This window comes from Balaenoptera acutorostrata, chromosome 6 (genome assembly GCF_949987535.1).
Source record: "Balaenoptera acutorostrata chromosome 6, mBalAcu1.1, whole genome shotgun sequence".
Taxonomy (NCBI): Eukaryota; Metazoa; Chordata; class Mammalia; order Artiodactyla; family Balaenopteridae; genus Balaenoptera; species Balaenoptera acutorostrata.
In genome coordinates, this window is record NC_080069.1 from 88,920,210 (window position 1) to 88,945,678 (window position 25,469).

At 44.2% G+C, this 25,469-nt stretch overlaps 1 pseudogene; it reads right to left on the bottom strand.

Moving 5' to 3' along the window:
* Nucleotides 1-532: 532 nt before the first annotated feature.
* On the bottom strand, nucleotides 533-1,532 carry LOC103014185 (pro-neuregulin-1, membrane-bound isoform-like; annotated as a pseudogene).
* Nucleotides 1,533-25,469: the final 23,937 nt, after the last annotated feature.

Consider the following 25,469-nt stretch of genomic DNA (forward strand, 5'->3'; position numbering starts at 1 on the left):
ATAAATATCCTTCCCTTAGCTGTTCCCCTCGCCCCACTCTATATCTCAGCCACAACATTTTTATTTTTCTTTTTTTTCTTTTTATTCTGTTTATTTGTTAGAAATAACACATTCTGAATTGAAATGAACTTACCATCATTTCAAGTGTGTACTGGTTACAACTTAACAAACATCCTTCTTCTCAGGATGGGGTCATTTTATAAAGAAGATGGACTGTCCAGTGGAATGATTTTATCTTATCAATAAAAGTGAGACTTTTAAATGCCTTTATTATCATTGTACTGTATGTATAGACTATCGTTTTGTATCACATTATTCAAGATAAATTTCAGAAACATCGGAGCCTCACACACCTATGAGTGTCTCAGAGCCAACCAGGCATGAACAGAGGAAGTAATACAATTGCTTTTGTTAATGTTCTCATGCGACAGGCAGAGGCAGTCAATGTGAGACGTGGTAAAACACATGTAGCTCTAGGTGAAATCTGAGGGAAGATGCAGCAACAGGAAAGCAGCACCGACTGAGCATGCTCCTATTCAGGCAGAGACAGAAAGGGAGTGGACGTACTGTAGAAGCCGGCATTACGTAGTTTTGGCAGGGATCACCAGTAAACTCATTTGGGCACTTGCACAAGTATCTTGAGGGGTTTGAAAGGTCTTTCACCATGAAGCACTTGCCTAAATTCACACAGAAAGTTTTCTCCTTCTGGCACGCTTGACAAGATGGCTTGTCCCAGTGGTAGATGTAGATGTGGATGAAGAAGTATTTGCTCCTTCTGTTGATACTGATATTCTAATGGGAGACTGAAGACACACACATTGTCCCAGTTGAGGCTGGCATGCCAGTGATGATCTCATTTGAGTCCACAATGGTGATACTGGCAGAGGCACTGTCATTTCCTAATTTGCTGATCACTTTGCACATACATTCTCCAGAATCAGCCAGTGATGCTTTGTTAAGGCGAAGTTCTCACTTCCCTGGCCTTTTTTTGTATCTTGATGTTTTGAGGTTCGTTCTTTCGGTTTAATTCATTCCCATTCTTGAACCATTTGAATTTGAGAGAGGAGTATTCAGAACTGGTCTCGCACCGAAGCACTAGTTTCGAATCTGCTGCAGACTCCTGACTTTTCATCTCTTCCAAACGGGGAGGCAAGGCGCACCGCTTGCACAGCACTCGGCTGACCTCCTTCTTGAGGTTCCGGACCGTCTCGAGAGGGGGGAAGGATGCTCGGAAGGCGGCTGGCACGCGGCCGCTGCTGTTGGCGGCATCGGACTCCATGAAGAAGATGTACCTGCTGTCCTCCTTGAGCCGCCCGCAGGAGGGGAATGCGGGGTGGCCCCAGGCGCCCAGGCGCACGCTGAGCAGCGAGTCCTTCTTCAAGCTCCCGGCTTTCACCGCCCACACCTGGTGCACCTTCACCAGATAGGGCGCCTCGTCTCCGGGCTCGGCGGCGCTGGGCGCGGGGCCCGTGGGCCAGGAGGGCACGGTCCGGTTGGCGGCGGGCAGCGCTCCCGGGCCCACGGCTGGCGGCTGGCGCTCGCCTCCCCGCGCCCCTGCGTCGCCCGCCGCCCCCTTCCTGTCGAGTGCCCCCCTGCTGCCGCCGCGGCGGGTGCGCATTTCCCTCTATCGCCACCGCGGCGCGCTGAGCCAGCTCCTGCACCGAGCCCACGCTGGGCGGGGATGCCTAGCACACCGAGGCCCCCGCGGGAGCCGCCTCCTCGCCGGCGGCCGTCCCCCGGCGCCACGGCCGCGGTCCATGGCAGCGGCAGCGGGGGCGGTGAGAGGGCTGCGGGGCCGGGCCGCGGGGCCGGGCCGCGGGACCGGGGCGCGGGGCCCGGTGGCCGGTCCTCCCGGAGCGGTGCGGGGCGCGTCGCCGTCTCAGGGTGCGAGGTGCGTGCTGGCTCCTGGCTGTCGGTTCGGACTCTCCAGCCACAACATTTTTAATGGCCAGTCTCTTGAGTATATAAAGAGGTAAAGCACATCTTACAAACCAGGTATCACTGCATAAGCCAAATGGTTTACAGCCTAACCAAGTCATATGGGCACTTCCCCACAAGAGAGAGAATTGCTCCTGTTACGCTGATGAGGCTTCACTACACAGAGGGGAAAGCACTTCTGTTCCTCTTGGGAAAGGCATGTGAGGATTAAGTTTACACTAGCTGAAAATAATTCAGTAACAATCTAAACTGTATGGGTCAACTTCAGGTTTGTAAGAGCATGAGATTGAAAGATATGCTTGCAAACGTCCTGACTAAGATACTCATGACAAGAGAAGCCTTTTTGAAATTTGTATTTCGGGATCATATATCACAATTCATATCCCCAATTACTAATCATGTCAGCCAATCAGCTTTTTAGAGCTCCTGTGATGTTGAGACATGCCTGTGCTAGCTCTCCCAATTATAGAAGAAAAATACAAAAAAATTCAATGACTGTGTGTTTGTTTCTGTGAAATACTGCCCTTCATTGGACAATTTTTATATGTATTTTTATGGGCTATGAAAGTATCACATTTTAAACCTATAAATAATTTTATTTCTTATCTGTCTGCTAGGGAAATGAGGTAAGCCAGAGAGAACTAAGTCATCGCTGACTAATAGGGGTTCAGAAAGTTTAACTGGCACAGCTATTCCAGCTGAACTGGTAAAGTGCTAAAAACTAATTTGCCTTTAACTTTGACTCTGTTATAAAAAGTTGGGTCAACAAAATTACATTCTTAAATAACTGCTCATTAAAGAGCTAGGTGGGGGCTTCCCTGGTGGCGCAGTGGTTGGGAGTCTGCCTGCTAATGCCGGGGACACGGGTTCGAGCCCTGGTCTGGGAAGATCCCACATGCCGCGGAGCAACTGGGCCCGTGAGCCACAATTACTGAGCCTGCGCGTCTGGAGCCTGTGCTCCGCAACAAGAGAGGCCGCGATAGTGAGAGGCCCGCGCACCGCGATGAAGAGTGGCCTCCGCTTGCCACAACTAGAGAAAGCCCTCGCACAGAAACGAAGACCCAACACAGCCATAAATAAATAAATTAAAAAAAAAAAAAGAGCTAGGTGGGAAGTACGTTCTTTTGGACTTTATAGGATCTAGCTAAGATTAACTTCACGTGATACTAGCAACAAGCCTTTGGAGAAATTTCATGATTGCTCGACAAAGGCTGAGGAACCAGCCAAGGTACTGGTCCAGAACTCCTGGAGCTGAGGAATAGCCCACAGTTAGTAGCCAGCATCAGCTAAGGATGAAGGTGGGGGCCCAAGCGAACATTGCTTTGGAATACTGCAGTGGGCTTCTTCACACCAGTGTGAAGGCTTAAGGCACACCCAAATGCACATGATGAACACCCGTAAATCCTAAGCATGAATATAAGGCTTCAACCTCCCTCTTCTTGTGGCTTTCATGCCCCTACTATGGAATGAATCTAATTCAACCTTTCAGATCATTTCTGTTTTTCTCCCTTACCCTGCTTCCTGTCCCGAAACGTGGGCACTCCCTTGCAATTACACCTCTGCCCCGGTCCTCTACGTGGTTGACCTTTCAGAATGTCATTCACTCTCAGACCTTGCATTCCGACTTGTGTGTAGCTAATTCCTTGGATAATAGATCCAAGATCTATTATCTAGAAAGATCTAGCCTGATCTTCCTTCCTAGTTCTAAGCCCATATCTTCAACTGTCTATTAGATATTTCCTCACCTCCAACTCAATATATAAAATTTAGTTTGGTTTTTTTTTTTACCTCTTGACTTCCCCATTTCTTTTGATGGTACCAACTTGGCACTTTCATTCAGACTCAAAACCATGGAGTCATATTTTAATCTTCTCTCTCTGACTTTTAACATCCAAATTCTCAAATTCTTCAAGATTTTTTTTTTCTTTTTGCATCTACTCTTCCCTTCTCATTCCCACCATCACCACCTTAGTTCAGATCTTCATCTTATTTCCTTAATTCTAAGATGCCTACATTTTTGTAATTTTACATACCTAAAAATAAAGATTTATTTTATAATCAGTGTATACGTTTAATGTGGGTTTTTTATTACAAAAATCTATCATGTCAATAGTCTTAGAATCAAAATCTATAGCATCTCAGACCTACATAACTGCTTCTACTTGTTCTTCTGGCCTCCATTCCCTTGCTTTTCTAACCTGTCCTGCACACTATTGCCTGATTAATCTCCTTAAAAGACTGCATTCATTGTGTCCAGTGGTTAAGACTCCACGCTTCCGCTGCAGGGGCACGGGTTCATCCCTGGTGGAGAACTAAGATCCCGCATGACGTGCAGCGCAGCAAAAACAAAAGCAAAAACAAAAACAAAAAAAAACAACTTCAGTGGTTCCCATTCCCTGATAGGTAAAGTATGCAAGTATGTCTAGGGGATCAAGCTGGGCATCGAAGGGACACCGCAATCACACCCTGACGTCTTCCTGTCCTTACCAACATTATTCCCCTACCCAGGTCTTTCTGCCATGAACACATCCTCCTCTGCCTCTGTTTGTGTCATTCCCCACAATTAGAAGACTATTCCCCCTGCTATGTACACCCTACTCAGGCTTCAAGTCCTATGTCTGTTGTGAAACGTTATCTGAACACCCTATCCGGAAGTAATCTCTTCCTCCTCTAAATTCCTGTAGGACTTGTATTCACTACTTATTTCACACTTATTATTAATTATCTGGTATCTTTGAATGTCTGTATATGTTTATGAGTGTAAAGCAATGAATCCGATGTTTTATAATGAATGGGAAAAAATCAATCACATTAGTTACCTCATTCTATATGTCTTATTTCTCTCATCAGATCATAAATTCCTTGCAGTTAGCTCTATTAGGTATACTTGTCTCCCTTGAATTGTGATTTATTTAAGAAATATAGTCTACTAAGCACTGAGTTCAATGGGGGGGGGGATCAATCTCTCATCAGAGAGGCACCGCTACCCCTATTCTTTTCTCTATGGCTGGTCCAAATCACTTATATTCAATTTCTCCCGTCTGCCCTCCTCCAGCACCCAAGCTTATAATCTTAGTAGCACAAGACTGTTGCTCAGGCTTTAGAGTGAATCAAGTGTAAAGGAGCGGGTGAGTTGAAGAACAAGGAGAAACTTCGCGGTGTTCTAAGACAGATATGTGGAGGCAGAAGGTCACTGCAATGCAGCGAAGGTGAGGGGGCAAGGCCAGGTTGGCAGGGACCTTGCATGATGTCATGCTAAGGAGGTCAGACCTTCTTTCTCCTCACTGGAATTGGGAGATTTTTTTTAACCAGTGGAGGGACGTGATCAGATTTGCTTTATTAGAGTTGTGGGAGATGGACTGGGAAGAGGAGGAAAGACTAGAAGAAGGTAGGCCAGTTAGGAATACTATTTCAGGACCTGGATACAGTGGCAGCTGTGGTGGTGGGAATGAAAAGCAAGAGGATGGAATCAAAAGAAGGTGGAGAAAGAATGGACAGAACTTGATGACAGAGATGAGACCAGAGGGATGACGATGGAAGAGAACGAGTGACAGAGGTTTCCACTTCAGACTACGGGGTGGCTCCAGTGCTATTCCCTGAAATTGAGGAGAAGCAGGTTAGCGATGGGCTGGAGTAGGTGAGAAGACAATGAGACATAATTCGGATATGTTGAATTTGTAGCTTCTAAAGGACATTTGCATGAGATTGGGGACCTGGAGACAGATATGGGTTGGAGAGACAGACTTGTGATAGGCACAACTCACTCAATAAAATGTATATCTGTCTTGAAGTACCCTGCTCACTCTTAGCCCAATGCATCCAACTACATTTCTTGTCCTACCTGTTTCACCAGATTTTTATAATGTTCCTGGCTCCCAGTTTGTTATACTTTTACTCTTGGCCAGTTCAGAACTCTTTTTATAATATTTTACGTATAGTAGTTATTTAAGTCTTAGGCAATCTGACTCTTAGACATTACTCAATTTAATTTCATAGAGAGTAAAGTTCTGTGGAAGCTCAGGGACTTCAGTTTACTGCACTTAATGTTAAACATTCCGTGGTGTTTCCTGGCCATGTTCCCCCTTTTCCAGCTCACTTCATCCAACTGCTCATGCACATAATCTTTTCTGCCCTCCAGCTTCTATGCTCTTAACCCCTTCTTTACACTTTTGGCCACTGCTTTATTCTTTTTTTTTTTTTTTTTTTTTATTTTATTTATTTTTGGCTGTGTTGGGTCTTCGGTTCATGCTAGGGCTTTCTCTGGTTACGGCAAGTGGGGACCACTCTTCATCGCGGTGCGGGGACCGCTCTTCATCGCGGTGCGCGGGCCTTTCACTATCGCGGCCCCTCCCGTTGCGGGGCACAGGCTCCAGACGCGCAGGCTCAGTAGTTGTGGCTCACGGGCCCAGCCGCTCCGCGGCACGTGGGATCTTCCCAGACCAGGGCTCGAACCCGTGTCCCCTGCATTAGCAGGCAGATTCTCAACCACTGCGCCACCAGGGAAGCCCCACTGCTTTATTCTTAAAACTTTCTTCTTCCTGGGCTTCATGACATTTCCCGCCTACCTCCAACCTCTCTGGCTGCTATACTTCCCCAAACGCCCACTTAAAAGTTAATGTTTTCTAGGATTCCCTATTTAGCCTTCCCTTCATCTCGTTTTAGTACATACTTAGTGTGACCTCATCCACTTGCGTGGCTTAACAAACAGCCATTAATATTATTTCTAAATCTGAAGGTCTAGCCCAGTCTTCTCAGTCCAAACCCAAATATCCAGCTCTTTTTAGGACACCTTTATTCGAATGTGTTCCACGGGCATTTCAAATCAACTTGTCACAGTGAAGTTTTCCTCTTCTGTATCAGTGATGGTATTGTCACCCTCCCAGTAACCTGTGAGCCATCCCTGACTTCTCCTTTCTCTTTCAAACTCAGTCAGCCAGGAAATCCTGCCTATTTTACATTTTAAAGGAGCATTTTCCTAGATGAGAACACAGTGTGGTTGAAGATAACAAAAAGGGAGTGAGACTAGCCTGGTGGGAGAAGTTTTGTTGAGAAACATTGGGAAAAAATGGTTGGATTATTAAGTGGGAGAGTACCTTGGAAGGTAACGTTAAGGCCGTACAGAGTATTTCAGAGTTGATGTGGTTGGAGAACCACCAGACATTAGGCAGATGGATGAAATGGTAATTTCATCAGTCACTTGAAAAAAGGGAGTCAGAGCAACTATTACCTTTGTAACTAGAGACAGCCATTTCTTACACTTCATTGACGACATGAGGAAAAAAACCCGAACAAGTTACAACTAGAAGCTCAGAAAAGCTGACCCTGAATTTAAATGAAGTACAAGTGCTACTAAAAAATAAAAATAATAAGTTCTCTTTGAAGAAGACAAATTGAAATTAGGCATTAATGATATAACTAGAAGTAGACTGTGTTGAAAATAATTGCAAGAATGACATCATTTGATGGAAAAGTGCTTATAAGCCAATTCCTTAACTGTAAATAATTTTAAAATTGAATATATATAGACATCTTTTTTAAAAAATCACCAGCCTTCCCTGGTGGCGCAGTGGTTAAGAATCCGCCTGCCATTGCAGGGGACACGGGTTTGAGCCCTGGTCCAGGAAGATCCCACATGCTGCGGAGCAACTAAGCCCGTGCGCCACAACTACTGAGCCTGGGCTCTAGGGCCCGCGAACCACAACTGCTGAAGCCTGCTTGCCTAGAGCCCATGCTCCGCAACAAGAGAAGCCACCGCAATGAGAAGCCTGCGCACTGCAACGAAGAGTAGCTCCCGTTCTCAGCAACTAGAGAAAAGCCCACACGCAGCAACGAAGACCCAATGCAGCCAAAAATAAATACATAAAATAAATAAATTTTTAAAAAATCACCAAATTGAAATGTAATGATGATTTCCTAAAACATCTGGATTTCTACATGCCTCAATAAAAATTTTAGGCTAAATAAGCTCTGTTATAATATAACACACTATGTGACATATTTATATATTGATAAACATGGTAATTTCCATTTAATTTGGCTTAGATACTAATTAACTCAAAATAAATGCACTCCCCTCACCAATGTAGTAAGTCAATAGGTAAAGAGCTGGGAGAAAAAGTACTCCAAGCCAGGCAGCTCTGTATGTTTCAGAAGCAAAGGAAAAAATAAAAATAGTCACAGTAAACACTGCACTTCTGGAAATAAACTACATTTATGAAGTAGAAGATTCAAAAAGTGAAAGCTAACCCTCTGTATGTGATGAAAGCATCACTGAGAAACAAATAGCAACCAGAGAATGACTACCAGGAGTTAGCAGTAAAAAAAAAATGACATTAGAAAAAAATGGCAGATGTGACAGATTTAAAACCAAAGCTTTCCTCTTACTCCTTGTCATTTTCTCCTTTTTTCCTGATTGCAGTTTCAATGATAAAGGTCTATTGAATTGCTGAATTACTTACATGAGGGCCTGGAAAGCACACTTGGTGAGGATACACATTGATTTCCATCCTGTGGCACAAGCTCCGTACCTGGTGTTGTTTGAATCAATGAGGAGGGCAGCTATTTGTTCTCTTGGTTTAACTGCCACAGAGCAGTGATAAATAGGCATCTGATTTCCAGACTAAATCTTGAGCCCCGGCTCTCTGAAAAGGAAGAAAAAAATAAGGTGACTCTAAACTCTTCCTGTATTTCTGGACAGTAGCTTGAAAGTAGGACAGTCAGTGTCTGAGTGTTACTTTCCTGTTTTTGATACACAATTCTACCTGATGATTTTATTTTCCACTAGAAAAATTATTTTCTTCTGAGTTTCTTGAAGGTAGAAACAAAAATCTACAATCAAAATCTCAATAGTCTTTTTCACATTGTTTTCACACAGGTTCATTTAAAACATTTATTGATATGCTACTTAGAGGAAAGAAGTAAAAGAGATTAAACTAGAGGATTTAAGGTTCTTTAATAGTCACAGGCCTCAACATACTTAGAACCCTTAGTTTCATGAGATTGAAGGAAAAATCAATATTGTTGCACTTTATCTAAGCTATATTAGGATAGAAAACTGTTGCTACATTTTATAAAGGAGGAACCTTATACTTTTGGTGCTCAGGGACCCCACAGCCAGATTGGTGGCAAGGGATATAGGCTGATAATCTGCTTATTTTGATTTCATTGGTATATGTTCATTTGAACACATCACCATCCTAGCTTTTTCTACCACATAAAGTTACATTCTACTTAAGGAAAGCTAAAATTAAAAGTGATCCATTTTCTATTGTATAGCACAGGGAACTCTGCTCAATATTATGTAACAACCTAAACGGGAAAAGAATTTGAAAAAGAATAGATACCTGTAATGTGTATTACTGAATCACTTTGCTGTATACCTGAAACTATCACAACATTGTTAATCAAGTATACCCCAATATAAAATAAAAAGTTAAAAAAAAAAAAGTAATCCATTTTTGGGAATGCCCTGGTGGTCCAGTTGTTAGGACTCGGTGCTTTCACTGCGGGGGCTGGGGTTCAATCCCTGATGGGGGAACTTAGATCCCACAAGCCTCTTGGTCAAAAAAAAAAAAAAAAAAAGTAATCCATTTTTAGGAAGAGAACATGCTATACTGCCGTTTTTAAAAACTAATGAACATAATGGGGAGCATATAGCCTAGCATAGGCTAGCACATTTACTGAACCAGCACAGGCTGGCACAAACCAAAATATGAAATTGATTTAAAGAATCCTAAATAAAATATTAGTAAATAAAATCTAACTATGTATGAAAAGAATAATACCTAAATGACCAAATAATGTTTGTCTCTGGACTGTGAGGATGACCCAACAAGAAGTCTTTTGATATAATCTGTTATATTAACAGAAAAGAAAAACTAAATAAATTAGATTTTGAAAAAGCGTTTGCTTCACCCATTTCTAATTTAAAAAAAAAAAAAACAAAAACCAAGACAAAAGCTCTTTTTGTCATGTAGGATATCTGGAAACTTCCTTAACGCATTAAAGTACAACTACCAAAATCTATAGCAAGCCTCACATGTGATGGTGAAACAAAAAACCTCTCATGCTATTGCCACCACTATTCACATTGCATTGAAGGTTGTAACCAGTGCAACAAGAAAAATATATGACATATAAATATTGGAAAGTAAGAATTAAAGCTATTATTATTTGTAGATTATGTGGTTGTCTACCTAGCTATCCCAAGAGGATCAACTAAAATAACTATTATAATGAATGAGAGGTTACTGAGGTGACTAGATACAAAATCCCTAGTAATAATGAACAAGAAAGTATAACAGGAAAAAGAAATCCCATTCACAAGAACCACAAAGACAATTGAGTACTTGGAACTAACCTAATAAAAATTGTGCAAGACTTATATGAGGAAAACTTACTGAAAGAATGTTGATTCTTCCCCAATAATCTACAAATTCACTGGGGAGCCCAATGAAAATTTTCACAAGATTTTTAATTGAACATGAAAAGCTGCTTATCAAGTTCTTCTAGAATAGAAAATAAACAAAAATAACCAAAAAAAAAAAATTGAGGAAAAAAATGAGGTGACTTTGCCCTACCAGATAAGAAAACAATCTATAAAACTACAGTAATTAAAACAATGGAGTGTCAGAGAACAAATAAACATATGGATTAATGAAAGAGAATAGAGTCCAGAAATTGACCCATGTATTCAAAGGAATTTAGTGTATGATAAAGGTGGAATTTCTAAACAGTGGGAAAATGAAAGATTACTCTAAAAATAGTACTAGGACAATGGGAGCCATAAGGAAAAAAAATAAAATGAATCACTTCCTCATCCCATACTCAGAAAAAAATCCAGATTGACTCAAGATCTGCATTTATAAAAGTATAGGGCTTCCCTGGTGGCGCAGTGGTTGAGAATCTGCCTGCTAATGCAGGGGACACGGGTTCGAGCCCTGGTCTGGGAAGATCCCACATGCCGCGGAGCGGCTGGGCCCGTGAGCCACGGCTGCTGAGCCTGCGCGTCTGGAGCCTGTGCCCCGCAACGGGAGGGGCCGCGCTAGTGAAAGGCCCCCGCACCGCGATGAAGAGTGGCCCCCACTTGCCGCAGCTAGAGAAAGCCCTCGCACGAACCGAAGACCCAGCACAGCCAAAAATAAATAAATAAATAAATAAATAAATAATAAATAAAATTAAAAAAAAAAAAAAAAAAGTATAGAAGAAAACACCAGACAATACGTTTATAATCATGGGGTGGGAAAGACTCAGTCGTCAAGAAAAACCAGACAGATTTTATTAAACAGAAATTTAAAACTCCTCAGAGCAAAAGACTGGGAAAAATATTTGCAACATATACCACAGACAAGTGCTTAATAACTATAATATATATCTAGAATTCCTACAGAGATGTGACAAAACATAAGCAAGCTAATGGAGAAAAAAGGCAGGGGAGAAAAACATAATTCTTAGAAGAGGAAATAGAAATATTTCTATAAATATTTGAAAAGATGCTCAACCTCGCTAGCACTTAGGGAAATATACATGAAAACAAACAAGGAGGAATTATTTTTTGCCCATCAAATCTTACAAAGCTAAAAGGACTGGTAATGTATAATAATGGTGATGGTGTTGGGGAAGAAAACACTCATACTCTGTTGATGAGAGTATAAATGGTTGGAGGAACAATTTGGCAACACCTATCAGAATTTGTAATGTACATACTCTTTGACTCACTTCCACTTCAAGTCATCTATCATACATGTATACATGCTAACGTGTACAAAGATATATGTACAATTACGATCATTGCACCCTTAAAAAATTGGAGATAACCTAAATAACTCTCACTAGGAGACTGGTTAAATATATATAGAATATCCATACTGTAAAATACCATGTACTTGTTAAAAGGAATACCTAAGTATTCCTTTGTATCAGTATGGAATACTTCCTAAGGCATATTACTAAATGAAAAAGCAGCATCAAAACTATATGAAGGGACTTCCCTGGTGGTCCAGTGGTAAGGAATCCACCTTGCAATGCAGGGGATGTGGGTTCGATCCCTGGTCAGTGAACTAAGATCCCACATGCTGCAGGGCAACTAAACCCAAGCGCCACAAATACTGAGCCCACGCCTCAACTACAGAGCCCACGTGGTGCAAACTACAGAGCCCACGCGCCCTGGAGCCTGTGCACCACAACTAGAGAAGAGAAAACACGCCTGCCACAACTAGAGAGAAGCCTGTGCACCACAACGAAGAGCCCGCACACCACAACGAAAGATCCCGCATGCCTCAACAAAGATCCCGTGTGCCACAACCAAGACCCAATGAAGCCAAAAATAAATAAATTAAATAAATAAATCTTTTAAAAAGCTATATGAAGTGTGATCCCACGTATGTAAAAAATTATCTAAACTATATTCTATGCATTTTATAGACAAGTATGGATATGTAACTAACTGTATTGTAGTCATTAAACCACATGTTTTATTCCTAAAGCAATTCAACATTCAAAAAAGCACAATTCAAACAGGATTTCCAATCTTCATTTATGCCTCTTAAAAACTTAGAGAATTCAGATATATAGTCTTTACTATTTTAACTATTTTACTATTTAGTATTCTCTCTAGTCTTTGCTTTTCCATGTAAATTTTAGGATCAACTTGCCAAGTTCCATGAGAAACTCCATTTGGGATTTTTATTGGTTGAATTAATTTTTAAAATTTCTCTGTCCCTATAGACTGAAAACTCCTTGATGACAAGAGACCACGTCTGTCTTGTTCTTACTGTGTTCACAGCACCTAGCCAGTGCCTAGAGGATAGTAAGTACTCAATAAACTCATTCTAGAATGGTTGGATGAATGAATGAATGAACTACGATAGCATAATGATAATATAAAATGTTTTATAGGCGTTAAATTTTTATTTTGGGGCTTCCCTGGTGGCGCAGTGGTTAAGAATCTGCCTGCCAATGCAGGCGACACGGGTTCAAGCCCTGGTCCGGGAAGATCCCACATGCCACGGAGCAACTAAGCCAATGCGCCACAACTACTGAGCCTGTGCTCTAGAGCCTGTGAGCCACAACTACTGAGTCCACGTGCCACAACTATTGAAGCCCACGCGCCTAGAGCCCGTGCTCCGCAACAAGACAAGCCACCGCAATGAGAAGCCCATGCACCACAACGAAGAGTAGCCCCCGCTCGCCACAGCTAGAGAAAGCCCGTGCGCAGCAACGAAGACCCAAGGCAGCCAAAAATTTAAAAAATTTAAAAATTAAAAAAAAAGAATGTATGCACATGCATTTTTTTAAAATTTTATTTTCCAACTATAGTAAATTATGGGAAAATGTTCACAATGTATTATGTGAAAAAAGTAGGCTTCAAAAAATTTTAAATAAAATGATCCTAATATTGTAAAAAAAAATCTATCTATCTATACTATATATAAAGTTTATGTATGCATTAAAAAAATTAAGAAGGAAATAGAAAATAACAGTAGTTGCCTGGGTGGTAAAATTGCAGATTATAATTTTCTTATTTATACTTTTCTAAATTTTCTATAATTAGCATATAGTACTTTTAGAATAAAATAATAGACATAATTTTAAATGATTAACAAAAGAAAATATCACAATATTTAAAGTTTCTGGGATAGTATGAGAGGGAAGTGCTAATTTGATAAATTCAGGGGATTAGGTTGAGTTACTGTATTCTAGTTAAGGCTGCAGTTTTGTCAGTGGACCAAAGGAAAATTTTAAACTTTTTCTTTTCACTTGAAGTAGAACACATACACAAAAAAGGGGCACAAATCATAAGGTGTACAGCTCATGAATTGTTACAAGGTGAACACACTGTGTAACCATTGCCCAGGTGAAAATGGACTGTTAGCAGCGTCCAGAAGCCCCCTTCCAAGCACTGCTTCCTCCCTCCTCCAAAGAAGCTGCTCACTGGGTTCTGCAGGACCTCCAGGCTCAGATTGCCAGGCAAATTCAGGGAAGTCCACTGGGGAAGCGGGTAGAAACACCTCTGGGCGAGGGGAAGAACCTTACCACCACCCCAGCCTCCCTCCCAAACTGGGAGCCCCTGGCCACTGCCAAAGTGTGATACCAAGATTTTCTAAAGGTAGAGTGCAACAACACCTAAAATAAAAATTTAAAATACCTCCAGACTCACTCTCTCCTGTCTTCCTCCACTGCATCTGCCATTGTGACTCCAGAGATGGGGAGAGGTCTAACGCCACCACAGCAAGGAGATGAGGCAGGGGAAATTCATGTGAGAGAGAATAAGCCCACTTCTTGCAGCCCCATTGGATGGCGGGAGGAAGATGGGAGTGGGGTGGGGAGACAGTGACCAGGGGAGCCTGACTTGTATTCTCCCTCTCCAGGCTGAAATCTGGAGTGTGCTCTGGGGTGTTGACAGGCTAAAAGGGATGACAAAAATAGAGGAGATTTGACCCAACTTGCCATTTGGGACCTGGGATGCCTTAGTCTGTTTGAGCTGCTGTAACAAACTACCAAAGCACTACCATAACACATAGTGGTTTATAAACAACAGAAATTTATTTCTCACAGTTCTGGAGACAGAATGCCCAAGATCAGGGTGGCAGCGTGGTGAAGTTCTGATGAGAACTCTCTTTCGAGGTGCAGACTATGGACTTCTCCGCTTCTTGTGGTACCTTCACGTGGTGGAGAGCAGAGGGAAAGCCAGCACTCCCCTCACTATTTTTTTTTTTTTTGGCTGTGTTGGGTCTTCGTTGCTGCTCTCAGGCTTTCTCTAGTTGTGGTGAGCGGGGGCTACTCTTTGTTGCGGTGCGCGGGTATCTCATTGCAGTGGCTTCTCTTGTTGCAGAGCACGGGCTCTAGGTGCGTAGGCTTCAGTAGTTGCAGCACGGGGGCTCAGTAGTTGTGACACTCGGGCCCTAGAGTGTGCGGGCTTCAGTAGTTGCGGCACACGAGCTCCAGTAGTTGTGGTGAGTGGGCTCAGTAGTTGTGGCTCGCGGGCTCTAGAGCGCAGGCTCAGTAGTTGTGGCGCACGGGCTTAGTTGCTCCACAGCATGTGGGATCTTTCCGGACCAGGGATTGAACCCGTGTCTCCTGCATTGGCAGGCAGATTCTCAACCACTGCGCCACCAGGGAAGTCCTCCCCTCACTCTTATAGGTGCACTAATTCCATTCATGAGGGGCTCCACTCTCATGATCTCATCTAATCCTAATTACGTCCTGAAGGTCCCACTTCCTAATACATCATATTTGGGGGGGGGGTGGTTTCCAACATATGAATCTGGGGGGACACATTTAGTTCATAACATTGCCTCTCAGGATGGGCCCCCTTCACCCGGCCCCATCAACATGGGGTGGCTGCAGAAGTGAAATAAACAGCATGATAAGGTTAGGGAGAGGGAGGCTTGGGCTGAATTTCCCAGATATTCTCCATCTTCCCCTGGATGGCAGTCATTCTCAAGGGAGGAAATTCCATCCCCAAAAGGGGTATATTCCAAAATGTGTATGGGGGCAGGTAATCTTTAGCTGTCACAATGAAGAACAGGTGCTTTTGGTTTCACTGGGTAAAAAGAACTTTCTTGCAATGCCAGAAATTGTCCTGCACACTAAAAAATTCTCCTGCCCCAAATGGCAGGAATATTTCCACTGAGAAATTCTGCTAAAGTATTATGCCCACTCTCCCTTCACCATATGTAGAAAGCTTAAGGAATTTGCAATTCCATAAAAAATAATAGAATTGTCTTCTGCAATTTGGTTGGGAAGTTCAAGAGGGTTAGGCATCATGGATCTCCCTCCAGGCACAGAAATTCCTAGTTAATCATTATATATTTACAGACTAGGAAGCAAGCCATGGTCTGAACTTGAAGCAGTGTTGCAATCAGAGAAATCAGCTGGGCCACCAAAGAGTAATTGTTAAATAACTCAAAATTTTTCTTACGTTTCCCAAATATGATGAAGGGTATACATAACCCTCAGCAGCATTTTTTTGTAAAATGTCCACTCTTCATTCCCATCCATTTCCTCACATCCAGTTTGCTTTTTCTCACTTAACTAAAAACTCTATTTTAAAAAGCACTCTCCCTCCTTTTCTAGTCTCTGTCACTAAAGCTCAGCTCTGAGGGCTGACTTGGAGAATGTTCTCATTGCTGGGTTTCAAGCTGGGTATCTGGGGGCCCGATGGCTCAGCCATGAGCAGAGTCTTGTGCAGGGCACCCAGGCGACAGCTGCCCTTTGGTTGCTCATATTTGTCAAGCACACGGCAGGCCAAAGACGGGGTCTGACCAGATGAAGAGTAAAGATACAACAAGCCACTTTCATGGTGCCAACTCCCTTGGTCCCTGTCACACACACCAAACAGGACAACACAGAGACAAAAAGGGACCGCTGACTGCAACGCGAGATCTGGGACACCCCATTGCTGAGGAGCCTATTCTAGGCTACAGCAAGGAGTTTCACATTCTGCAGCCCTATTTTGAGGGGACTGGGGCAGGAAGCCCCTTCCTCCTCAGAACCTGGAAGGCCTAAGAAATCATGCCATGATATCCTCCCGGGGAAGGTAGGGAGATAGGTGGGAGACGGGCTACAAGCCTCCCATTCTCTCACGTTAAGGTGTCTTTAAATAGAAACACACACCAAACAAGGTTATATATTGACCAGTGGGCAAAAATGTTGTGACCAGAGGCTCACAGAAACCTAAGTTTATGTTTCTCTTAGGGGTGATAAACAGTTCGGTATTCACTAACTCGGCGTTTCACAGCAACTGTATAGACCCTACATAATGCAAAAAATGAGAATAGGCTGTATTATGATGAACACAGCAGTATGTTTGGGCTTCACACACAGCCCATCTCAGGGACTCCTCCTCCCTTCCCAGCGGACCCCAGACCACACTTTGAGAACCGCTGCTCCAGAGCATGACAGTTCAACAGGCTGGCGCTGGGAGTAGAATGTAAACTCCATTAGGGTCACCACAGCTATTTTGTTCATCTTTGTATTTCCAGAATCTTGCATAGTGCCAAGCACATAGTAGGCACTCAATATGTGAATTAAATTAAAATGGGCTGGGATGAGGTATTTATGAGAAGGCTAAAGAAACCTGAGAAAGGCAGAATGGTCTCTTTGGTGCTGAAGGTCAGCTCAGTCTTAATCTTCATGATTTTATGTCTAGAGAAGATTATTTGATCTATTGAAAGTGATTCAACATGTTTTAGATTATTGAAAGTGAGAACAACTATATCAAAGACATGAAAGAGGATTTTTTTTTTAAAAAAGGAGTCAGATGTGGAGAAAGCAAACTCATACTCAAAGAATATGAGACATTGATAAATAAATACAAATCTATACTGATGAACTATCTTGATTATTGAAGTGGATTTTGCAGTGTGAATTTTTTTTTTCTTTTAAGATGCAGGATTTAAAATCAGGCCTCACCTCACATTTTTCTAGTACTGTGTTAACACTTATATAAACTTTAACTACTCTGGATTGGGAAACAAAACATCATTGTTCCTTATCTTTTCTTATACAAACACAAGCGTTGGGTCCATGGCTTTGATGAAATAACGATTGGTAACTCCTTGTGTCAAATTCAGCCTCTGCCTTACTTCCATTTGGCCTATGGCTTCTTCCACACCAAAGACCAACAAATGACACCGTGTACATTTTTAAGAGGGTCCACAGTTAAATTCTGGTTCTAATATCCCACACAATGGGATCCTTGCACCCAGAAGGTAGAGGAGGGGCAGGCACTAAGCAGATTGCTAGAAACTGGTGGCCATTGCTAGAAACTTCTTCTTGTGTGTGCAAGTGCAAGGGTGAGGAACAACAGCACAGAAGTGAGGGAGAGGAGCCTCTCACAATTGTCCAGCTGAATTAGTTTCCCATGGCAGCCGTAACAAGTCACCGCAAGCTGGGTGGCTTCAAACAACAGGAATGTATCCCCTCGCAGTCTAGAGGCCAGAAGTCCAAAGTCTAGGTGGTGGCAGGGTTGCACCCCCGCTGGAGGCTCTAGGGAAGGATCGTTTTTTGCCTCTTCTCACTCCTAGTGGCTTATTTGTGATGTGACTTCATCACTCTCGTCTCCTGTCCGTCTCCACGTGGCCGTTCTCTGTCCTGTGCATCTCTCCTCTGTGTGTCTCTTGTAAGGACACTTGTCATTGGATTAAGGGCTTACCTGGATGATCCAGGATGATCTCCCCATCTCAAGATACCTAATTCCAGAAACTCTTTTTCCAGATAAGGTAACATTCACTTGTTCCAGGAATTTGACAGGGACATACCTTTTGGGGGATATGATGGTGAATTTTATGGGTCAGTTTTGCTGGGCCATGGTGCCCAGATATGTGCTCAAACATTATTCACTGATTGGCCTCCATATTGTGGGTGGGCCTCACCCAATCAGTTGAAGGCCTGAATAAAACAAAGGCTGACCTCCCCAGAGCAGGAGGGAATTCTGCCAGCAGACAGCCTTTGGACTTCATCTGCAATATTTGTTCTTCCTGGGTCTCCAGCCTAACTGCCTTTCGACTCAAACTACAACTCTTTCCTGAGTCTCCAGCCTGCTGCCTCCCCCATCAGATTTTGGACTTGCCAAGCCCCCATAATCATGTGATCCAATTCCTTAAAATAATCCTCTTTCTCTCTATATATATTTACATCCTATTGGTTCCGTTTCTCTGGTGAACCCTACCTAATACAGCAGACCACCATTCAACCCACTACACGAGTATCTACCCCAGGGGAGGGGGGATTTGTGAACACTTGAGACTTCCCTTGAATGTGGGGATAAGTGTAAAGGTATCTTGCAGTGGACAAATCCATTAAGTATTAGTTCCTGACGTGGGGTGCCATGGGTGTTACACACTCTCTAAGTGTCTTCCCTTCCCAGTTCTTTTAATTTTCTATTAGTCAGGGTGATTTCTTATCAAATTCCGCACAGTGGCTCAGCAGATGGACTCACCACTGACTTCATGGAGACAGAGAACCTTCCAAGGAAACTCCCTCCTGCTTCCTACCCTAAGCTGAACATTTGCTATAGACTGACTCACTCTTCTCCTTGCCTGGCGGATAGTGAAAGGAGCAGGGCTGTGAAGTCAGCCAGAGGTGTGCTTGAATTCTGCTCTGCCATTTACAGTTGATTGATCTTGGACAAGTTGCTTAACTTTTCTAAGGCTGACAGTACTTTTGAAGAGATAATATTCAGAGGGCTGGTACCAGGTTGAAGGAGACACTGACGCAAAATGTATACCCAGTACCTGACACTCAGTGAATTTCTTTCCTTTCCCCCAACCAGGACGGAATGGTGACAAGGCCTTCATGAGCGATGCAGGCAATGGGGGATACAGTGCATCTTGGTCTGATGACTGCCCTATCTGCTTGTAACGTTATTTTACTTATATTTTTTCCTGAAATTAAATCAATTCTTTTTTTTAAATTAGCCTTGTCCTAGACACTTGTGAAATCATGGGTTTAATTTGTTAATTATATATATATATATATTTTTTAAATTAATTAATTAATTTATTTTTGGCTGTGTTGGGTCTTCGTTGCTGTGCATGGGCTTTCTCTATTTGCGGTGAGCAGGGGCTACTCTTCGTTGCGGTGTGTGGGCTTCTCATTGCGGTGGCTTCTCTTGTTGCAGAGCACGGGCTCTAGGCACACGGGCTTCAGCAGTTGTGACTCACGGGCTCTAGAGTGCAGGCTCAGTAGTTGTGGCGCACGGGCTTAGTTGCTCCGCGGCATGTGGGATCTTCCCGGACCAGGGCTTGAACCCGTGCCCCCTGCATTGGCAGGCGGACGCTTAACCCCTGCACCACCAGGGAAGCCCTATATATTTTTTTTCCAATGCACAGTAAATACACTTAGTCACTCATTCAAGAGTGCATTTTATGATCTCAGTGGGGTTAACAGGCTAGTTATAAATCTTTTTTCTAATATGCAATAGATGAATACGTTCAAGTAGTCATTCATTCAGCAGGTATTAGAGTGCCTTTTTTTGTGCGAACAGCCTGGCACAGCTCTAGGCTCTGAGCACCCAGGCAAGGCAGTTGACTCCAGGCGCCACTCATTCCCAGGGCTGAGAGGGTCAGTCGCACTGGTTAGGAAGCTCTGTCAAGTGTTTACCAAGGTACCTAGTTGGGGGGCACTAAACCCCAGGCCTCGAGTCAGAGGCTTTCTTCTGCTCTGCATTTGCCCCCATGCAATGGGAGGGAGGTAAGAAAGGGCAATGGATCTATTTTAGACCCTGGGTGTCTTCTTGCTTTCCATCTGATTCTTCCTTATAGGTGACTGAAAGAAAAATTGACTCATGCCTGCTCTGTGGGTTTGGCCATTGTGTGTGTGTATGTGTGTGTGTGTGTGTGTGTGTGTGTGTTTTCTCTCCCTTTGTTTCCTCTTTCCAGGCAGCTGCATGAGTAAATGGGCTCAGGACCTCACAGTGACTGGCCAGCCAGCCACACTCCCCCACTTCCTTTTCCTCAGGGGTCCACATTCTGCTCACAAGGCTGCCCTGGGCTTCAGGACGAGGCCCCGATAAGATGGCAAGACTCAGATTTGGGGATAGTGTAGGAGAGGCCACCTTTCGGCTGAGCCAAGAGCCCCAGCCCAACTTTACCTGCGCCCATCAGAGACGCACCCAGGGTTCCACATGCTGCCTGCCCTCTCACAATGCCTCCCACCTCCAGGGTGATCTGGGGACCCGGCTTTGTCAATACCTGTTCAGTCTGTACCTTTCTTCAAGGGCTTCCTCTCTGAGTACCAGCGTGTTTCTCTATGGCAAAACCAAACACAACCCGTGCAAACCAGTTCTGTTACGTGCCCCTTGCATGTCAGTGCTGTGCCTCTCCTTCCTCACAACAGCATGCTGGGAGAATGGGGTACACTTAGGGTCTCCCCCTGCCAGCCACCTGCTCGTTCCTGACTTTCCCCGGTCCGTCCTCAGGCCCCACAACCCTCCTGAAATGGCTGTAAAAGTCAGCAGTGACCTTCCCAGGCCCCTCACGGACCCCACCAGCCTGGGGCACGTGGACCCTCCCTGGCCGCCGGCACGTGCTGCCCCATCTCAAGGCTCCCAGACCCATCTCCTCCTCCCCGCAAGACGAGGGCCCTCCTGTCTCCCCACCCTCGTCCTCTCCTGCAGCAGCCCCGTCTGTGCCCCCTGCCCTTCCACCCTGCGTTGGGCCCTCGGCCTCCACGAGAGAAAGGCTGCCGCACTTGGCTGTTCTCCTTCCTTCTTGGAGCCCAGAACTAAAAATAGAAATGGCCAAAGCCTCATGACCAGGCTTCTGGGAATGCCAGTGGGAACAGCTCAGGGTTTCAGAAAGGAAGCGTGATGTGAGCCTGGGAGTCAGGCGGCCCAGAAGAACGAGGAGATTCCTAAAGAACGGGGCTTGGCAGACCCGCCGCCCTGCCCTCTGTTGACAGAGAGCCAACTGGTGAGCTGCCAAGGCCAAGTGCAGACCTGGGCGCCTGGGTCAGAGGGGCGTCAGTCACAGATTATCATCATAGACTGTGGACGAGAAGGCAACCTAGGCGCCAGGTGAGGGTGAAGTCAACCTTTCACCTTAAACAGCTGTGGATGGAGCATAGGGAGAAGGCAGGGCTCCTGAGGCACCAGACTGTGTCAGGGTGACCTGAGGCTCCTCCGGTAATGGTGACGGGAAAATAGAGGCCCCGGGAAGTGCTCCAGGGACGGCGGGTGAGCAGGGCCCACCCCCTGCTGCTGCTTCAGGCTCCCTCAACCACCCACGCTGCACAGACCTGGAGGCCCTTACAGATAGATGCTCCTTTTATCAGGCAATGGCGATACCTGTTTTAAACATCAGCGGGTTCTGAATGCAGCCGGCAGAGAGCTCTCCACTGTTCAGGAAACAGGCACCCCGGGGAGGAACGAAGTTGTGCTTTCCCAGAACTGTGCTCAAGTGCTGCTTCAAACTCCTTGGGCAGACGCACCGGAATGCGATGAGGGGATGAGGGAGTAGAAACAGGTGGCTCCCACCTACCCGATTACGATTACAGCAGCAGCTTCCAGAGGCAGAGGGGATGAGTTAGCGTCAGGCATAACTGGGCAGGAAGCCCCAGGCTGTGGTTTTTACCAACAAATATTTGTAAATAAGTTGCAGAACCCCTAACACACTGGTCTGGGCTGTGTACGTGTGCGTGTGTGTGGGTCTGTGTGTGTGAGATGGGGGACACACTTATGAGAATATAAAATAAAGCATGCAGACACAGAGGGGAGGAATAGAAGAGACGGATGGTAGAGTGGAGTGAGACGGATGGTAGAGTGGAGTGCAGTCAGGACCTGAGAGCCAGAGGAGGAGATGAGGCCTGAAGAGACTCTTGTGGCTTAAAGCAGCAGATCTTATTCTTGAAGGATCTCCAGGAGCTGTGCTGCACTTCCTAAGAGGTGGTGTCCAAAAGCAGGAGGCATCTGTCAAGTAGAAGACAAAAAGGGCTGTTGACCAGCAGGCCAGACACGGATGAGAAGAGCCAGTGGTCTGGGAGCAGCGGGGGCAGCACCAGATCCCCAGGGCTTGTTAAGCGCACCTGGCACCGTCCCTGCTCTCCCTCTGCCTCTGTTTCTGCTGTTAGAGCATGGCTCAAAATCAAAACAAATAAGTTAAACCTTTTTCCCTCCAGATTTTCCTTTTCTTCTTAACGATAAACTTATTTTGTATGAAATATAAGAGGCAATTAGAGAAGAATATAACAACCCAGGTTTAAAATTTTAGCATTATGCCATTTTGCATCAGATCTTGTTCAGAGAGAAAATATCACAGATGCAGTGGATCTGTGGATCCAATCTTTCTGTTTCTAAGAAGCTGCTTCATCTCCATCAGCCCCATGGTCAGTGGGGCTGCCTTGTGGGAGTGGACAACACATCCCTCTGAGAGTGATGTAGGAAATCAGGAGCTGAAGTGGTCCCTAAATTCACTCTCTCTTCTCAGGAAGGAGGGCAGATGGCAGAGGGTGGGTGTGTGGGCAGGTCTGTTGTTAAATGAGGTCTAAAGAAACAGGATATCTAAAGACGGCTTCAAGCTGTATCCATGTAATTAAGAGCTCCGGCCCAAGCACTGGTACCAGTTTTTCTTGTTTAGGACTTTAGTCTTGCTGGTTGTCCTTTCACTCACATCTTTATTGAATTTTATACCCTTATTTATCATGTGCCCTTTTAACTGCCAGGGTTCACGAACCATTACTGTAATTTTCCACTTATGTGACTTGATCTGCAGATGGGTGCTACCATACTTAATCAAATATTTCCTGTTTACTCACCTGCAAAATTAGGACAATAATATCTATTTCAAAAATTTCCCAAGGGTTGAGATAATATATGTAAATCACCTAGCGCAGTAATTGGCAATATAATAGTAAATGTTTTTTCCTTTTTCTTTCTAAATTCTCATAAAGCATCTGTTTGAGAACTCCATTTAGGATTCTCAAAGAATTGCCAACAAGCACCACAGTTAGAATTTCTGGAAACTACTTTTGGCTCAGTAATGGAAATTGTGGCAATTCCTTTCTTCTGATTAACCTAGGTGCTGGAAAACCTGCAGGAGTTAACAGTGTTAAAGTATGATTTTTTTAAATGTAAAAATATAACGGTTACACAGTTATAAAATGAACGGGTCAAAGATTAGTTAGTGGGTATCATACTGGTACCCATTAATTAATGAAGGCACCAGTAAGATGTTAAGACTGTTTCAAAGGAGAATTTGAGGAACAGAGAGGCAATGACAAAAGATAAAATGGTTTTGCTAATACAAGCAAAACTGGTTAATATTCTCACGCAATAAAATATAATGTTCGGGGTTACCTTTTCTACAGAGGAGAAATCAATTGTATCTTCACCAGACAAAATTCACTTGCATTGCTAAGGACAAGAACCTTTTGCATTACTATAAATTTTTTTACAAATTTACTTCAGCTCCTCCAGAGATGGAAAATAGCCTGGTCAATAAGAAATCAATTTGCATAAACCTGTAGAATCAGAAAATGACAGAGATTCCAGCAGGCAACGATAAGCATTCCACTGAAAGGAAACCTAGTAATCTCTCTTGTCCATTTCCAAATCTTGGACGGTTTTCCCCAGTGATACCTATACAATTAGACTGTGATCTAGGAGGGAGGCTTTGGAATTTTCTCACCCTGAATCATGGGATCAGGCCCCTGTTATAGCCAGTGCCTCACTCCCCGTCTCTGATTACAGGAATTCTCCTCTCCCTGAGCCATGATGCGGATTAGGGTGAAGGTGCTGAGGCAGCCAGTTCCGACATTAATCATTTTGTTCCTGTGTTCTGTAGCTCAAGGGCTAGCTGTATATGTAGCACCACAAACTGCTCCAACTGGCTTCCAAGACTGCTCTCCTACTCTGCCCTTGCAAACCCTCAACCCAAGCCCGAGAAATAATTAACAGACCCTGAGGGACTTCCCTGGTGGCTCAGTGGTTAAGAATCCACCTGCCAATGCAGGGGACACGGGTTCGAGCCCTGGTCTGGGAAGATCCCACATGCCGTGGAGCAACTAAGCCAATGCGCCACAACTTCTGAGCCTGTGCTCTAGAGCCTGTGAGCCACAACTACTAAGCCCATGCACCACAACTACTGAAGCCCACACGTCTAGAGCCCGTGCTCCACAACAAGCGAAGCCACCGCAATGAGAAGCCTGCGCACCGCAATGAAGGTAGCCCCTGCTCACCAGAACTAGAGAAAGCCTGCATGCAGCAACGAAGACCCAATGCAGCCAAAAATAAAATACATAAATAAAATTTTTTTAAAAAAGCATCTGCCCTCCAATGCAGGGGACAAGGGATCGATCCCTGGTTAGGGAACTAAGATCCCACAGGCCGTGGGGCAACTGAGCCTGAGCGCTGCAACTACTGAGCCCACAAGCTCTGGAGCCCATGCACTCTAGAGCCCGTGCGCGCCACGACTAGAGAGCCTATGTGCAGCAACTACTGAGCCTGTACACTCTAGACCCTGCGTGCCACAACTAGAGAGAAGCCCGCATGCTGCAACGAAAGATTCCATGTGCCACAACTAACACCCGATGCAACCAAGTAAATAAATAAATAAATACTAAAAAAAAAGGAAGAAATGCTTCTCAAAAATACACACACACAAAAAATAACAGACCCTGAAATTTGCCAAATTTCACAAAATGGTTTGTTGAACAATTCATCATGTACTGCCTTGGAACACCTTTTGTGTCATATTTTTTAACTTGTGTACAATTTTTTTTTAACATCTTTATTGGAGTATAATTGCTTTACAATGGTGTGTTAGTTTCTGCTGTATAACAAAGTGAGTCAGCTATACATATACATACATCCCCATATCTCTTCCCTCTTGCGTCTCCCTCCCACCCTCCCTATCCCACCCCTCTAGGTGGTCACAAAGCACCGAGCTGACCTCCCTGTGCTACGCGGCTGCTTCCCACTAGCTAACTATTCTCCATTTGGTAGTGTATATATGTCAATGCGACTCTCTCACTTCGTCCCAGCTTTGTGTACAATTTTAAAAAGAGTTATTTCTTCTGTCTTCAATTAAGGT